Raw genomic sequence first — 6794 nt, forward strand, 5'->3', positions numbered from 1 at the left:
CAGTGAATAATGTGTTGTTTGTACTCCCTTCGGGTATCAGTGCAGGTGGAATGGGCTCAATGACAGGTAGTACTAGTTCAAAGTCATTAAAGTCATGGCTCACTAGCCATCCCAGCTGGTAGGCCTTGGGAATGTTGATGTCCGTTGCCATGCAGTTGTTGCACAGGATGTAGACTATACAAGATGACATTTCAGTGAGGGGTGAAGAGTGAGGAGTTTCACACATTCAGGTGAGGATTGGAAGAAACCCAGCGTGTGGTTTAAGGTTTGACCACATTGCAGGTTGAGCCGAACAGCGACCCCTTTGGTGTAAGGTGACTAAGGTGCAGGGGCTTGAATTTGAACTTGAGCCACGGCTGGGTGCTGGGGTTCCCGTGACTTCTGTGACCTGACAGTCTGGCTCTGTGGGAGTTCCCGTGACCTCTGTGACCTGGCAGTCTGGCTCTGGCAACCTGTGTGGCTGGAGGGAAAAAGGTTCTCGCACTTGAGTAAAGTCTTTTAGCTGTTTGAAGTTCAGAAAAGGGTCAAAGTGGTCTAGCAGGTCTCTGTCGATGAGAAATGTATGAGTGTTCATTGGTGGGACATACATGGGATGTATTAGACTCATCAGAACGACTGTCAGGTGAATGGAAACAACCTGTTCAAACCGGATGTCATTCTGGCTGTACGACTGTACATTCAGTTCACAAGTTTGAGGTGTAAGAGTTCAATCTAGTCTCTTAGCTTCAAATTGGAGTCTTTTGAAAAGGTGAGATGAGATCACCGTCAGGTTTAATCCTGTGTCGATCAGGTCTTCCATGCTGACTCCTTTTCGGCCCACCCCCTTTTTGACAAGGCTGCCCAGGAATGTTGGCATCAGGGCAGGTGTGACGATCGATGGGTGGTGAGGACCGGTCTTGTGTAGCCCGCTGCGAAGGCAGGTAGTCAAAACAGCATTTTCTGGTACCTTGTGTTTGTGGTACCTGGTGTGAGGACCTGTGCTGTCTCGTTCAGAGTGTGCAGTTGTCAGCTGTGGAGCTTGGGTGATGCTGTCACCTTGTGCTGTGACAGTTAGCTCTGTTGTCTGTGGATGACGAGCAGTGTTCTGGGTGGTTGGCTCATAAAAATGGCAGTTAGACAGGGTGCTGGTTTCAGTTCTTATGCTTAGACATACGATGTCTGGTTCATCTTCCTTGTCTTCCTTGCAAGTTTTCATGTAAAGAAGCTCTTTCAGCACCCTCAGGATCTTTGTTGTCTCAGACGTGGCTGCACTGTGTTTTTCTGACGTGGGCTCAGGATTGAGCTTACCAGTGTCATGTCGAGAGTGGTTCCACTGCCGGCTGTCGGGGCTTTGTGTCCTGGATGTTGGGGATCGGCTCTTTTTGGGTCGCCGGTCTTCCAATCGCTCGCTCTGGTGCATTGGACGAGCACCACCAAGATTGTGTTGCCCTCTGCTGGCTGGGAACGGTATTGACTCTCTGTTAAAAGGTCTGTGACTGTGGTGTTGTAGAGTGCCCTCTAGGGATAGCTCCAAGCAGGGCTCAGAGACAGAGATTTTGGGTTTTTCACAGTCTTTTCACAAATAGTCTTTTGCTTGGTGAAAGCTTTGTGGGCCAAGTTCCGTAAGTCTTGTGTAGTCCTGTTACGTGGACACGCTGGGACTCTGAGATGAAAACTCCAACTGGCATGTAGGTTTCGAAGGAAAAGAGTTTTTAAGTTGACATCCTGTTCCATACCTGGTTCGTTGCATGCTCCGAAGTAGGCTTTTCGTAGCTGACTACAGAAAGTCTGTGGGTTTTCAAGTCGGCCCTGTTTGAGGTCCATAGCATTAAGGAGCCCATGGTCTGAGTCTGGATCAGAGAATTCAAGAATCAAAGTTTGCAGCAACAAACAGGTACAATGTGTTCACATCTGTCACGTTGGTGACAGTTTGCAAGTGAAAGCCAATGTCTTTTTAAATAAGCATGAACATCATGTCCTCCTGCAGGATCTGGATTGAATGTAGGGATGCTTCTGGCTAGCTTGTCAAGTTCTCTGTGAGCCGTGCAGGGTTTAGTGGCATGCGTTCTCTGGAAGGGTTCTCTCCCCTCCGTTGTTGACAGGTGTTCTTGTAAGCTGGCTGGTGATTTCTTGAGCCGTGAGCTTACACCCCCTTTTTCAGCTTTGGGTTCTTGGCTGAAAGGGTTGGAGTGGAGGGCCGGGAGAAACTTTGTGGTGTGCGTTTCTCCGATCCAGCCACTCTGTAATCTGTGATATTGTCTCAGTTCTGTGTGACCAGTGTCAAGTTCATCTTGGAGCTCGTCTCTCTGCAGAGTAAGCTCATTGATTTTAGCTCAGGCCACTTGCAAGTGTGTTTTGCAGGCCCAGGTTTTATAGTCTATTTCTTTCAGTTCATTCTCTGCTCTTTTTAGGAGGGCGTCACCTTGCTGGAGTTTTTTGTTGAGTTCTTTTCTGGCTTCTCTCTCCAGCTGTTCTCTTTGATCTGTGTCGAGGCGAAGATTTTGCAGGGCATTGTGAAGTCTTTCCACTTCTTTCTGTAGCTCTGGATCTGTGTCGTCCTCTTTCTCGCGCTGGTTCTGGGTCTCGAGGAGGAGCTGATCAAGACGACTCTGGGTTGCATCGTGTGCCATCAGTTCATCTAGCTCGGTGTCTAGTTGCTCTGGGTGCTGCAGGTTACTGCCGTCTTTGGGCAGGAAAGGGGTCGTCACTGCTTTCAACCATGTCGAGAGGTGGCCCCCGTGGACTGCTGGACTGGATGACTGGAACATCTTGACTTCACTGTTGGTGAGAGAAGCACAGCACACACACAAAAAGACCAATGCAAGTTTGTTCTACGGTTAACGAGCTATATTCATATGGGCTGTGCCGTTTATGAGAATTTTGGGGCTAACTGATGCAAACAGTCAGACAGTTCAGTAGCCAATTAACTTGGGTCAACGAAGGACCTGAAATTGAGATTTGACAGGCAGTAGCCTAGCGGGTCGCGTGATGACACCAGCTGCTGGTTGTCGCTCTACTATTTAGCTTCCTTGGTGGCTCTCACAGGTTACTGTCTCTATGTGAAATGAAAGAAACAAATCACAACAGAACAGAGGATAGAAAAAGATCAAAGTGAAACACAACACTTGAAATTAGATAAAAACAATAGAAACACAATGTGTTAGTGGGAATAAGGAGGCCTAAGCCTACTTCTAGGTTTTAAGATAGGGCCACCAGGTGAGTGGGCTATCTGGGTAGGAAACCTAGAAATATGGTGTGGCTTAAAGAAGCAAAAGGGTCAAACACTTAAAATATATCAGGGGGAATATCTAATATTCTGTGGCTTATAATAAGTGGATGGGTTTTATCACATTTGGTTCACCTGGGTGAATTAAAGTCATTCAGGTGGAAACCAGTGGCTTGGTCAACCTCTCCGGCGCTCCCCAAACACTCACCTGGAGTTTCCCTGGTCCTCCGTTACTCTGGCGTTGCGCCCTCTTGAACAGCTTGTGACTGTTAACACAACCTTTGGAGTGCCAAATTGCTGATGTCTCCACTGCGTGCCGCTAACGGACAGAGACAAGAGGACCCGAGTTTCACTCGCAGCCAGTATCGGTAACACCGGTCGGGCAGCCTTGCTCACTGGAAACCTGAGATGACTGTCCAATCACCAAGGGAGTTCTACAATCAAATACACAAAGGATGAACAAAGGAAACTTAAAGTTAATTAAGGTTTGGTTTGTTTAACATCAATTGAGTAAATATATATGTAGAAATGAGAGGTAACAGCTTTACCTAATAATGATAAAACAAAGAAAAGGAATTAAGATATTAATGGTAATTATCAAAATAACCTAAGCCAAAAGAGAGAAGAAAAATAATAAAAATAAAAATAAAAGATAGGAATGAAACACAAGAGAAGAAGTAGCTGGTTTTCACCACAAGGGGGGAGTACTGCCTCTCTGTGCTTAACCTGGTGAGCTGAAAACTTAATTCAAATTAAAAATTAAAAACTGGTTTAAATCAAAATTTAAAATAAGCATGTAAGAATTAAAAGGAAAATCTGAATAATATCCTATAATAACCAATGATAGCTGTAAGGTATCATTAATAATTATGAAATTAATCAAACAGGGTGAAATTAATCAAAAAGTGGACATGCAGTTCAAAACAGAATTGAAAGGACAGAGATCTGTTTGTCAATTTAACAGGAGACTGCCACTAGATGGCTTACCTTCTAAGTGGGTCAATCAGTAGTTGACCTGAAACATCTAGATTTCCACTATGGAACAATTACATTTTAATTCAAGTCATGTTTTAACCAAACTCAAAGTAAATGTAAACAGTCAAAGGAAGGGAAAATTCCTGTGTTTCCCTGTAATAATATTCGCATGAGCAAAGTTGTAAATGCAAATAATTATTGAGAATTTAGACATCTAATTCTATACCTCACAGGGGAAATAGAGATTAGCAATTAGAGCGCATTATCTGAAACGGCCATGGGATGGTGGACTTGCACTCATGCAAGCTAGAATCAGAAAGCAGGGCGTAACTTGAAACTTCTAAACAAGAGACCCCCTATGGTGTTTAGATAGCGGAATTACAATTTCAATATGACTTAGAATCTGATCGTTTGTCAGGCTGATTTTCTGCATCAAATCACAAGTTTTTTCACAAGGTTTTATGACCTTTGTGGTGCTATTTACTGCACAAGAGCGTAAGGACAGGATTTGTTTCACTGCCAAAACACAAATGTGAATAACAGGAATTTTTACATCTGTTGAACTTCCATAAACATTTATCAAAATAGCACTTATGATTTAAATGTTTTAGGTTTAAAATCAGGTAGCTAAGCCAATTTTAGACCAGGAGTTTTTATCGTTTATTTTTGAATATCACTGTGGTTCACCACAAATTCAATAACGATATTTAATAAGCAAGGCCTTTTTAACTGAATCAGAGGAACATCGCTCATGTTCAGATTTACATGTTGCAACTAATAAAAGATTTCTTCATCTTTTAATTATTCATATTAAAATGTTCTCACTGTAAAAAGATCTTGGTCTTTCTTAACAGGAGACTTTTTAACATTATACTGCTGTTTACTTTCATTAAAAATAACAGTGACTATACTGTTAAGTTTCTATAAATACCTAACGTGCTGACTGATCAGCTTTTTGCCTCAGTCAGTTAGGAGTGAGTTTGCGTCTGGCGACTTATCTCACAAGTACATAATTTCATAGCGCACGTGCAGAAATTATTAAAAACCATATACACAGATTGATTGCTCACAAAACGACGTTTGAAATGCCCGCATTCTCCACCAAATTATGTAACCGCACTGGGTTGTACATAATAATTAACTCAAATGATATATAGGGAATTTGAATAATTAATCAGGAATATTATTAATATATATCTCATATGACAGTTACACTAAATTTTATTGAAGATGAAAAATAGCTCAATTGCATTTATCAATAACTCTTTACAGGGCACTGTAATTCACTCATTAATATGTCAATATTCCATTCTTCATATCAGTTATAGTGATATCTCTTACTGTAAATTACTGCAAATCAAACAGTGGTTTGTCCAGCAAACGGCCGTAAGATTAACTTATCAATTTTCAATAAAGTTATCACTTATTATAATTCAAGGAAAAATATTCTCTGGCCATGAAAACATTATCCTATCATTATGATGAATTTAGTTACTCAATTTAAACAGCATGTAGCTAAGATCAGACACTTCATTGACTCGTAATGTGAGCGATTCGGAGGCAATCATGAATATATGGGTTTTTAATAATTGAACTAATAATACATCAAACTACAAATCACACAGAGTAAATACGTGTACGACAATACAGACATTAAAATTTGTACAAGACATAACGGAATCCAAATGAGGGAGAGAGAGAGAGAGAGAGAGAGAGAGAGAGAATGAATGAGAGAGGAGGGAGGTTAGAGAGAGAGAGCGTGGTCACAGAATGAGCTCAGTTATGCAAACTCACAGACAGTAACCCTTGGACGCCAACAACGACTCAAATCATAGACAAACTTTAAGCAGCATTTAAATTCTCCATAGAATGATACTTGCAGGGTCCAGCGTGTGTGGCGTGAGACCGGCGCGCGTGTGAGCTGCGTCCTTGGTTCTTTGTGTGCTGGAGCAGCGTGAGCGGGGTCTTTGTTCTGTCTTCCGGGGGTTGCTGCGGAGTCGCGCAGTATTTGAAAGTTCCAACAAAACAATGTTTCAGGATTCATCTTCCTCGTGTGGAGAGGCGAATAGGTGAATAAACTTAGTAAAGAAAAGAAACAAAAACAACGGAAACGAAAGCTTCCAAAGGAGCCATGAGAATGGCTGTCCTCTCAGCCTCCCGCGCTGAGAGGGACGGCGATATTAGAGCGGACCGAGGCCACTCAGAGGGACGAGCGGAAGCGACGAGGGTCGAAGCAGGAGAGAAGGGAGTAAGAGAGGGGGGACCTTCTTCGGTCAGCTCTTATGGCTTGAGATGGTTCACGCCTCTGTTCACGTGAACAACCAATGAACGTCCGCGATCTGCGGATCCTAACCCTAACCCTAACCCTAACCCAGTTCCTTTGTCTCTGTGGAAACACCCACCCTAATAAATTAGGGCTTGTCAGATTTCAGCAGTGATATTCTAGCAAGTTCGTAATTCAAGATTAATACATTTTTCATTAATTTGCTTTAGAGAAGTGGGTCCGTCAAAGCACGACGATTAAACAGATACTAAAAATAATATATATAAATGATCAAAACATGAAGTTACATTCAAATGCAGAATTACACACATTTAAAGATTTGATTAACAC

Source organism: Carassius auratus, unplaced genomic scaffold (genome assembly GCF_003368295.1).
Source record: "Carassius auratus strain Wakin unplaced genomic scaffold, ASM336829v1 scaf_tig00215926, whole genome shotgun sequence".
Taxonomy (NCBI): domain Eukaryota; kingdom Metazoa; phylum Chordata; class Actinopteri; order Cypriniformes; family Cyprinidae; genus Carassius; species Carassius auratus.